Below are 12,029 nucleotides of genomic sequence, written 5' to 3'. Positions count from 1 at the left end.
CAAAAAAAAAAAAAAAAAAAAAAAAAAAAATGCCAATTTGTGGCTCACACCTGTAATCCCAGCACTTTAGGAGGCTGAGGCGGGCGAATCACTTGAGGTCAGGAGTTCGTGACCAGCCTGGCCAATATGGTGAAACCCATCACTACTAAAAATATAAAAAATTAGGCATGGTGGTGCCTGCCTATAATCCCAGCTACTCAGGAGGCTGAGGCAGGAGAATTGCTTGAACCCGGGAGGTGGAGGTTGCAGTGAGCCAAAATTGTGCCACTGCACTCCAGCCTGGGTGACACAGCAAGACTCTGTCTCAAAAAAAAAAAAAAAAAAAAAATTATAATAATTACAAAAATTAGCTGGGTGTGGTGATGTGCATCTGTAGTCCCAGCTACTCAGGAGGCTGAGGCAGGAGAATGACTTGAACCTGGGAGGCAGAGGTTGCAGTAAGCTGCAGTTGCGCCACTGCACTCCAGCCTGGGTGGCAGAGAGAGACGCTTCTCAAAAAATAAAAAAAAGATAGGACAGGTGCAGTGGTTCACGCCTGTAATTCCAGCACTTTGAGAAGCTGAGGTGGGCAGATCACAAGGTCAGGAGTTTGAGACCAGCCTGGCCAATATGGTGAAACCCCATCTCTACTAAAAATACACACACACAAAAATTAGCTGTGCGTGGTGGCAGGTGCCTGTAATCTCAGCTACTAGGAAGCCTGAGGCAGGAGAGTCGCTTGAACCTGGTAGGTGGAGGTTGTAGTGAGCCGAGATTGTGTCACCATACTCCAGTGTGGGTGACAGTGCGAGACTCCATCACAAAAAAAATAAAAATAAAAATAAAAATAAAGTCATTTTGAGATGAATTTTAAGTACTTAAGAATCTTAATAGGCTTTTTTGTAGCTAGACATTGTGCTTCACAGATATCATCTAATTTAATAGTCATAACAACTCTATGTACAAAGCTCTCTAATCTCTATTTAGCAGATGCTGAGACTAAGACATAAAAAGATTAAGTGGCATGGTTTGAAGTACACCGTGGAGACGATCATGAGTGACCACCTGGAATCCCTCTGCATTCTCATATTTCAGCATTACATTCTGCCCCTGACCACAGTGATTGATGGCTCTTGGAAGAGGCATATGATGCAAGCTGAGCCCATCAGAATCCTCCTCTGAGATTTTTCTTTCTGGAGCTGGAGGAAAAGAGTTCTTTTTCTCTGTTTGTGCATCCCCCTTTCTAGAAATCTTTTTTTCTACCTAAATCTGCAAGATTGTAGAGGGAGTAGCCATTGTTATAGTATAACCCTGCTTCTGGTCACAGTTGATTGGTTTAAAGGAAAACACTTGACCCAACCAAGACTAATTAGTCCTGTGTTGGTTTAAAAATATATCTGTGAGAGGCATTTGAATCAGAGTGACTCCATCTTGAGTGAGGGCTGGAAAATGAGGCTGGGACCTGCTGGTCTGCATCCTCAGGAAGTTTGGCATTCTGAGCCTCTAGATGTTTACGGTTAAGGGAACAAATTAATAATGTTTACTAACAGCCCCAGACTTGGGAGTGTCCAGATATCCTGACATCTGGAGAACATAGGCCTTCCTAATTTTGCTTTAAAGATAGTAGTATAGATTCTTGCAAAATATAGTCATTAAGAAAATTAATCCTCTATCACAAACCCTTAGAGCACATCTCCCCATATATACAAGCATTGTACCTAGCGGGGATGTGTTCCTCCTCTCACTTTCAGGAACGTCCTACTCTTGTCTATGGAGTAGCTGTCCTTTCACCACTTTACTTTCTTTGCTTTTACTTTGCACTGCAGACTCACCCTGGATTCTTTCTTGCGTGAGATCAGGGGTCTGTACTGGGACCGCTTTCCTGTAACATATTTCTGGCATCCACAGAAGCGACTATAGTGAGCAAACCACTGACTTTGGGTAAGCATTGGGGTCCTGTAACATATTCACAGGTTCTTTGATACTCCTTCCTTCAAAAGGTGAAGCTCTCCCTTTCATAAAACGTGGGCTGAACTTACGGACTTGCTTTAAATTAATAGAATGATGGTATGTGATGTCTGAGGCTGATCATAAAAGGGATAGTTTCTGCCAGATGTTTTCTGTCTTTTAAAAAAATATTTAAATATTGATTTATTTATTCTTTTCAATCCAAATCTGTTTCAAGTGATGTTCTCTCTCCCAGATCACTCCCTTCAGGTGAAGCCAACTGCCTTGTTGTGCAGAGGCTCCAGCCTCCTGTGGAGAGGCCCACATGGAGAGGATCTGCCTTCGCTAGCAGGAGCTTTCCAGCCACATGAGTGACTTCTTCTGGAAGTGGATTCCCCAGCCCCAGTTAACAGCATTCTAATTGTTAACCAAAAAGTGACTGAGGCCATTAGAGGTTTATTTAGCCAAGGTTGAGGATGCAACCAGGAAAAACAGAAATTGCAGGAGCATCTGTGATCTCTGCTTTTCTCCAAAGGGGACTTTGTATGCACTCTGGTATTTAAAGGAGAAAGAGCAAGGAGTGGGAGACGGGAGGAAGCGAGGGAGATATGCAGTGAGGTAGATGGTTACATTCTTGTGAGGCCCTGATTAGTCTCAATAAATCTAAACTTTAGGTGGGGCACAGTGACTCATGCCTGTAATCCCAGCACTTTGGGAGGCTGAGTCAGGTGGATCACTTGAGGCTAGGGGTTCCAGACCAGCCTGCCAACATGGCAAAACCACATCTCTACTAAAAATACGAAACTTCTCCGGTGTGTAGCTGTAATCCCAGCTACTCAGGAGGCGGAGGCAGGAGAATCGCTTGAACCTTGGAGGTGGAGGTTGCAGTGGGCCAAGATTGCACCATTGCACTACAGCCTGGGCAACAGAGCAAGACTCTGTCTCAAAAAAAATTAGTCAATCAATCAATCAACATTGTACATGTGAAAAGAGGGAGTAGAGGAAACAGTCAATTATGTATTATCTCCCTCTCAGTAAATCTACATTTTACATAAGATAAACATGAAAAGAGGGAGTAGAGGAAATGAGGTCATGATTTGGGTTGTGAAATCACAGCTGTCTGGGAACAAAAGGAAGACAGTCGTGGTGGCTCAGTTCCCAAGCTTAACTTTCCCTTTGGCATAGTGAGTTTGGGGTCGCATAATTCTATTTTTTTTTTCAAAAGATGATTTCTGGCATGGGAGACACTGAGCCACAATCACCCAGCTAAGCTGCCCCTAGATTCCTGAACTGCAAGACATGAAGTGAGATAATAAATGGTCTTGTTGTAAGCCTTTCCGTTTCTGGGTAATTCATTGTGCAGCAGTAGGTAACTGATACCAGACCCTTCACTGAGTCTTTTGGGCTTGAAATGGAGAGAGTCAGGCTAATTTGGGATTTGGGATCTCTTGGCAGACATTATTTCCTATCATAAAGATCAGAATGCCAGAAGCAGCCAGTTTCCAAGCAAGAGAGGGCAAAATGAGAGAGGGAGAGTGGGAGAGAGAAAGAAGAGAATAGAGAGAAGACTGGGGTGTGTGTGTTATTTCTACCATTTTTGGTGACAAAACCCAGATTTACCTTTGCAGGGATGAGTATTTTCCCACTCTGTGTTCATTTCGTTCGATAAATCTGGCGGCACGCCCTCGCTTCCTGGGTGATTATGTAATTTACATAGTTTTAGCGTCAATATGAAGTAGTTTCTGAAGCTAGCCTCTGGGGTTTTCAGTTATCTGAGCCAGTATTTCCTCCCCACTTTTTTTTGCTAAACTTGGTTTGACTTGAGTCTTACAAGTGAAAGGGACTTCATTGAAACAGGAGCAGAGAGAAGCAGCAGATAGAGATTAAGAAATTTCTTGAGAATGTACAAATAAATTCCTGGATCCAGCTGTTCCCCAAACCCAGGCAAATCCTGCCTTCAATAACAACAGCCGGGCAGCAGCAACAGGAAACCTTTATTGAATGCTTATAATGAATTCCACCTTTTGCTAATTTAGTTTCTCTCACTTGCAATCAAGAAAGTCTTAAAGAATACAATATCCATTGCAAAAATATCTGGAAGGGGAGATAATGTGCCAAGGGAAGCAAAATAAATCAAGGTTTACGAAAAGACAAAGGTGAAAGATTGTGTAAGACCATAACTGTGTCATGTGTAAATTTTGCCTAGACTTTCTCTGTATTTAGGACACCCTGTGGCAGGGACCTCAGCCCCATGGGGAGACCTTAATGGATTGGATGCTAAGCTGATGCAGGCTTGGGCAGTTGCCAGACAAGCCTAAGCAAGGCATACATCTAAAAGCTTTCTGAATAGTTAAAATTAGGACCTAAATCTATCTTCTTCTTAAGAATGACAGGGATGGGGTGGGTACAGTGGTTCACACCTGTAATTCCAGCACTTTGGGAGGCTGAGGCGGGTGGATCACTTGAAGTCAGGAGTTCAAGACCAGCCTGGTCAACATGGCAAAACCCCATTTCTACTATAAATACAAAAATTAGCTGGGTGTGGTGGCACATGCCTGTAATCCCAGCTACTTGGGAGGCTGAGGCAGGAGAATTGCTTGAATCTGGGAGGCAGAGGTTATAGGGAACCAAGATTGTGCTATTGTACCCCAGCCTGGATGACAGAGCCAGACTCTGCCTCAAAAAAAAAAAAAAAAAAAAAAAAAGAATGACAGGGATGGAAGATGGTGTTGGAAAGGGGAGGTTTTTAAATTGAGAAACCCTATTCCTCATGTATTCTTTTTCTTCTCTCTTAGATTTTTTTCCTTTTTTTTGCATAGAATATGAAGTTCAAGTTCTGTTGTTATTGTTGTTGTTGTTTTTTTTGAGACAGAGTTTCACTCTTGTTGCCCAGGTTGGAGTGCAATGGTGCAATCTCAGCTCACTGCAACTGCCGCCTCCCAGATGCAAGTGATTCTGCCTCAGCCTCCCAAGTAACTGGGATTACAGGCATGCACCACCATGCCCGGCTAATTTTTTGTATTTTTTTTTTTAGTAGAGATGGTGTTTCTCCATGTTGATCAGGCTGGTCTTGGACTCCCAACCTCAGGTGATCCACCTGCCTTGGCCTCCCAAAGTGCTGGGATTACAGGCGTGAACCACTGCGAATGGCCTACGAAGTCCAAGTTGTACTTCCTGTCTCTCCAGAGGTGCCCACTTTTTAACAGTTTGGAGTGTATTCTTGAAGGTTTTTTTCTATGCATTTGCACACATATACATCTGCCTATATGTAGTTTTGCATTTACTTTCTTTTATTTTTAACATAACAAGGGTGTTTATTTTGGGTATAAACTATCTTTCATTGAACTGTGAGATGTTTCTGAAGATCCAAGAGAAGTGGACACAGCCAGAGTAGTTTATAAGCAGAATAGCTCATAACCCTGGTATGGAGAAGACCATTTCTTGAACTCACAGAACAATGTCTTTAAAATTTCATTCCTAAAAAAATACAAGCTGTTCTGGATAACTAAAGTGGGAGACCTTGTGATAACCATTGTTTCTTCAGGATACTTACATATCCAGTGTCATTTCTAAATACTTAATAGACCATCATTGAAATACAGTATATACATTTACTATAAATACTTATCTTGCATATACTGTGCACATATGTGGTTTTCAATAGCTTCAAGTATGCTAGAAATTTTTGACTGGCCCCTTTGGTGAACACCAGGCTATGGGCTGCATATGTGGTAATGTCAGGCCTCTGAGCCCAAGCTAAGCCATCTATCCTCTGTGACCTGCAGGTATGCATCCAGATGGCCTGAAGCAACTGAAGACCTACAAAAGAAGTGAAAATAGTCTTAACTGATGACAATCCACCATTGTGATTTGTTCCCGCCCCACCCTAACTGATATTCTCCCCTGCCCTTAATAAGGTACTTTGTAATATTCTCCCCCACCCTTAAGAAGGTGCTTTGTAATATTCTCCCCGCCCTTGAGAATGTACTTTGTGTATCTATCCCAAACCTATAAGAACTAGTGATAATCCCATCAACTTTTGCTGACTCCTTTTTCGGACTCAGCCCGCCTGCACCCAGGTGAAATAAGTAGCCTTGTTGCTCATACAAAGCCTGTTTGGTGGACTCTCTCCACATGGACGCCCATGACAGTAACACAATTCCAGGCACTCTTCTTTAGTTCCAGCTCTGGCAGAGATCTTCTCACTGTTGGAGACATGTGAAGTAGAACAACTTCATCTTAAATAGGACCTGGGTAAAATAAGGCTGAAACCTGTTGGGCTGCATTCCCAGATGGTTAGGCATTCTCAGTCACAGGATGAGACAGGAGGTCGGCACAAGATACAGGTCGTAAAGACCTTGCTGATAAAACAGCTTGCAGTTAAGAAGCCGGCCAAAACCCACTGAAACCAAGATGGTGATGAGAGTGACCTCTGGTCGTCCTCACTGCTGCACTCCCACTAGCGCCATGACAGTTTACAAATGCCATGGCAACCTCAGGAAGTTACCTATGTGGTCTAAAAAGGGGAGGCATGAATAATCCACCCCTTGTTTAGCATATCATCAAGAAATAACCATAAAAACTGGCAACCAGCAGCCCTCGGGGCTGCTGTGTTTATGCATTAGCCATTCTTTTGTTCCTTTACTTTCCTGATAAACTTGCTTTCACTTTATGGACTCACCCTGAATTCCTTGTTATTCAAGATCCAAGAACCCTTTCTTGGTGTCTAGATCAGGACCCCTTTCCTGTAACATCACCATGGTTGATGATGTTTGAGGGAATTATGGCTAATATGTGTTCCTTCTGCGTCTGCGTGCTGCTGTAACATAGGTTCCTGGCAAGTAAATAGGGCCTAGTTTAAAGACCATTTCAACTAGGCAGTTAAGGAAATGAACTCATTTTCATCTTTGGTGAGTATTGAGCGACATCAGTATTTCTCATAGTCTTTGCTGTCTGGATACCTGAAGTATAGGAAACAACTACATTAGAAACACATTTGGAAGCCTGGGCCACTTGAAATTGTTATAATTAAAGTTTCGATGCTACAAAAGAAATAGCACTCGAATATAAAATTTTCTTTTTAATTCTCAGCAAGGCAAGTTACTTCTATAGAAGGGTGAACCCTTACAGATGGAGCAATGGTGAGTGCACACTTGGACAAGGGAGGGGAAGGGGTTCTTATCCCTGACACATGTGGCCCCTGCTGCTGTGTCTTTCCCCTGTTGGCTAGGGTTAGACCTCACAGGCTAAACTAATTCCGATTGGCTAATTTAAAGAGAGTGATGGCGTGAGTGGTTTGGCGGGAAAACTGGCTATGCAGGGTGAAGAATGAGTCAGGGCAGAGCAGGTAGCTGGTAATCGGAATGAGTCAGGGTGGAGCAGGTAATCGGAATGAGTCAGGGTGGAGCAGGTAATCGGAAAAGGTTGCTATATGAGGAAGTTAAGTTTCAAAGTAGAAGGCAAAGAATTGAACATATGACATACTGATTCTTTGAAAAGAAATTTAGAACTCATGTCTAACAAAATGTATTAAAGGTCTAAAATTCACATCCAGGATTTATGATTCTGATTTTTTTCCCCCAAGACCATTTCCTTTCTTTTTAATAATACTTACATTATAAATGGGTCTTGTGCACACAAGGAAATCTTCATTTTTAAAAAGAGATATATTTAATATTTCAACAGCATAGTATCCATTCCCTTGTTAATGGGCATTTAATTGTTTCCATCTATTTTGTGTTTGTTTCAAGCACACCCTTCTCCATATATATTTGTGCACGTGTATGTCTGTAGGAAAGATGGGTCCTAGAAATAGAGTTGAGAGGGTAGAAGTTTGTGCAAGTTTTGAAGTTTTATGGAATCTGTCATTGCCTTGGAAAAAGCTATGCCTTGTCATTTTGGTGAGTTTAAGCTCCTGTTACTCTTTGCCTTGTCAAGGCTGGGCAATATCCAGTGTTTTGTTTTTGCTCATCTGATTGGTGAAAGGATATCCTTTTGTTGTTTTAATGTGAATGAATTTCCTTTATTTTTTCAACTTTCAAACAACTTCCTTTTGCTTGAATCCGCCCACCGTCCCACTTCCTGCCACTCTTAGATTCCACATTTCCTTTCTTTTCCAAGTGAACCCAGCTGCCAGAATTCCTTTCAAGCTATGAGACTTCAGGACTGGGCTCTTCAAGGGTGTAATTAGCATAACCAAATCCCAGGCTTTAAGCCACTCACTACTTTCAACACTGCCTTTAGGGAAATTAGGAAGATGGCTTTGATCACTTTCAGGAGGTGGTGGTGGTCTGGGCCTTTCACGTTTGAGATTTCCCTGGGGGACTGGCTGCCAGTGGGTTTGGTAGAGAGAATGGGGTAAGGGTGTTGAGGGCAAGGAAGGGCTTCTTGGGACCCCAAGGACATCCTAAATTGATGGTGATTTGCAATTAAAGTCAAAGAAAGATGTGCAAGACAGGATTAGGGGTTAAGGGTGTATGTGAGTGGGGAGATGGTGGAATCAATAATTAAATTACAAAATACACATGTGCTAGGGACAGCGCTAAAAACCTGAAATGTATGAACTTATGTAGTCCCCACAACAGCCCTGTGAAGTTGGTTCTGGTGTTATCCCCCTTTATAAATGTGAAAACCAAGGTTCAGAGAGTTGAATTGCTTTGATTAAGACCACACAGCAGGTAGGTGGCTGACTAGGACTTCAACTCCTGCTGTCTTGCTCCCTCTTAAACATTGCAAATACTGCCTCCCACTGCAAGGTAATGTTGGACTAGCCCTGTACAGCTTAAAGATGCACCTGGACGTATATTACTTGATTTCATATAAACCACCTGTGAGATTGTTACTGGAAAAACCAAACTCTGTGAAATATGTAAAGAGGGTTATTCTGAGCCAATATGAGCGATCACAGCCCAGGAAACCATCTCAAGAGGTCCTGAGAAAGTGCCCAAGGAGGTTGGGTTGCTGTTTACTTTCATACATTTTAGGGAGGCAGGAGATACAGGCAAAGACAGAAATCAATACATGGAAGGTATACAGTGGTTTAGCCTGAAAAGATGGGATGGAGTAGGGGCTTACAGGTCATAGACAGATTCTGAGAATTCTGAGATTTTCTTTTTTCTTTCTTTTTTTTTGAGGTGGAGTTTTGCTCTTGTCGCCCAGGCTGGAGTACAATGGTGTGATCTCAACTCACTGCAACCTCCACCTCCCGGGTTCAAGCAATTCTCCTGCCTCAGCCTCCTGAGTAGCTGGGATTACAGGCATCCGCCACCACGCCTGACTAATTTTGTATTTTTTTTAGTAAGGACAGGGTTTCACCGTGTTGGCCAGGCTGGTCTTGAACTCCTGACCTCAGGGATCCACCCGCCTCAACCTCCCAAAGTGTTGGGAACAGGCCTGAGTCACTACCCACAGCTGATTCTGAGATTTTCTGTTTCGCAATTGGTTGAAAGAGTTAAGCCTTGTCTGAAGATTTGATGCCACTAGAAAGGGGATGCTTAAGTTAAGGGGGTTTGTGGAAGCCAAGGTTCTTGTTATGCAGATGAAGCTTCAAGGTAGTAGCCTTCAGAGAGAATAGGTGGTAAATGTCTTTTTTTGGACTTTAAAAGGTGTCAGACCCTTAGTTAATCTCTGGTAGATCCAGGAAAGGATGGAAAAAGGAATCTGTAGATTCTCTACAGATGCAAATTTTCCCCCACAAGATATGGCTTTGCAGGGCCATTTTAAAATATGTCAAGAAATGGGCTGGGTGCGGTGGCTCACACCTGTAATCCCAGCACTTTGGGAGGCTGAGGGGGGGCGGATCACTTGAGGTCAGGAGTTCAAGACCAGCCTGGCCAACATGGCGAAACCCTGTCTCTACTAAAAATACAAAAATTAGCTGGGTGTGGTGGTGCGCACCTATAATCCCAGCTGCCTGGGAGGCTGAGGCACAAGAATGGCTTGAACCTGGGAGGCAGAGGGTGCAGTGAGTCAAGATCCTGCCACTGTACTCCAGCCTGGGTGACAGAGTGAGACTCCGTCTAAAACCAAAACAATATGTCAAATAAATGTATTTTGGGGTAAAATGTTTTGATTTTCTTCAAGGTTTGCTGTCTGTCATGTGATGTTATACCACATTCAGGTTGGAATTTGGTATCCTATTGCCACAAAGACTATTTTGTCAGTCTTCTTGTTGCTGGAAAGGGGTCCTGATCCAGACCCCAAGAGTGGGTTCTTGGATCTCGCACAAGGAAGAATTCCGGGCAAGTCCATAGAGTGAAGTGAAAGCAAGTTTATTAAGAAAAAAATAAAGGAATGGCTACTCCCTAGGCAGAGCAACCCTGAGGGCTACTGGTTGTTCATTTTTACGGTTATTTCTTGGTTATATGCTAAACAAGGGGTGGATTATTCATGCCTCCCCTTTTTAGATGCTATAGGGTAACTTTCTGAGGTTACCATGGCGTTTGTAAACTGACATGGTTCTGGTGGGAGTGTAGCAGTGAGGATGACCGGAAGTCACTCTCATCACCATCTTGGTTTTGGTGGGGTTATAGCTGGCTTCTTCACAGCAACCTGTTTTATTAGCAAGGTCTCTATGTTCTGTATCTTGTGCCAACCACCTGTCTCATCCTGTGACTAAGAATGCCTTAACCATCTGGGAATGCAGCCCAGTAGGTCTCAGCCTTATTTTACCAGCCCTTATTCAAAATGGAGTTGCTCTGGTTCCAACACCTCCAACATTATGATCTCTATTTTCATGTTAGTGCTGGTCGGTTGTGCCTAAACTCCGAAAGGGAAGGGGTGTAACAAATGAGGCGTGTCTGATTTTTCTTCCTATCATGGCCAGGCCTTCAGTTTCTTAGGTTTCTCTGGGATCCTCTTGGCCAAGAGGGGTGTCTGTTCAGTCAGTTGGGGGGCTTAATATTTTATTTTTGGTTTATAAGGTAAATTTATTATCCTCATTCTTATTGCAGAGGAAACTGAGGCTTAGGAAAGGTAAGTGGGGGAACCAGGACTTGAACACAGGCTTTCAATATGCAGCTCTGTCATTTTGACCCCCTCACAGTCAAATAAACTGAAGACCCTAAAGGTCAGTATTTTTCTGTTGAATGTTTATCTCAGTCTTGTAGACAAGCACAAAACACTTACCAGCGAACATTGTCACACACTGGTAGACAAATTAAGACAAAAACTTGTTAAAGAAACAAAATGACTCTTACTTTTATGATTAAAGAAGTAATACATGTCCGTTATTGGAAAATTAGAAAGCAGAAACAACCAAAAGAATATTAAAATGATCAATGTCGTGGTTGATTTTGTGTGTTAATTTGACTGAGTCACGGGGTGCCCAGATATGGTCAAGCATTATTCTGGGTGTGTCTGTGAGAATGTTTCTGGATAAGATTAACTTTTGAATCTGCAGACTGAGTAAAGCTGATTTTCTTCCCTGATGTGAGTGGGTCTAGCCCAGTAAGTTGGGGGCCTAAACAGATCACAGCAACTGAGTAAGAGGAAGCTTCTCCTTCTGGACTACTTGAACTGGGACATCTGTCTTCTCTTGCCCTCAGACCGGAACCCACACTGTCAGCTTTCCTGGTTCTCAAGCCTTTGGACTCAGACTGGAACTACACCATCAGCTCTCCTGGGTCTCCAGCTTGTCAATTGCAGGTCTTGGGACTCCACAGCTTTCATAATTGACAGTTCCTGATTCTCTCTCTCTCTCTCTCTCTCTCCGCACCCCCCCACCTCCCGGTATGTGTGTGTGTGTGTGTGTGTGTGTGTGTTTATGTATGTATGTATGTATATAGATAATGTCTCTCTGGTGAACATTGACTAATACAACTCATAGTCCTAAATAAGATCTTTTTTTATCCTTTTACTGTATAGTATTCCAGCCTTTATCTATGCATCCACATACACTGCTTTTTCATTTCACAGCATATAACAAATATATTTAAATAATCATCATTCTTTCAATTTGCCAAGAATAAGTTTATTTATGTCTTTAAGTCATATTTATTGTGAGTCTTAAACTCTTTGGGTGCTAGACATGAGAGAAGGGGCCCTACCTCATGGTACTTACGGTTTAGCTAGACAGAAAAAATTTAAACAAGAAGTTACACAAA

The sequence above is a fragment of the Piliocolobus tephrosceles genome, chromosome 10, assembly GCF_002776525.5.
Source record: "Piliocolobus tephrosceles isolate RC106 chromosome 10, ASM277652v3, whole genome shotgun sequence".
NCBI classification, from domain to species: domain Eukaryota; kingdom Metazoa; phylum Chordata; class Mammalia; order Primates; family Cercopithecidae; genus Piliocolobus; species Piliocolobus tephrosceles.
Note: the sequence above shows the minus strand (reverse complement) of the source record.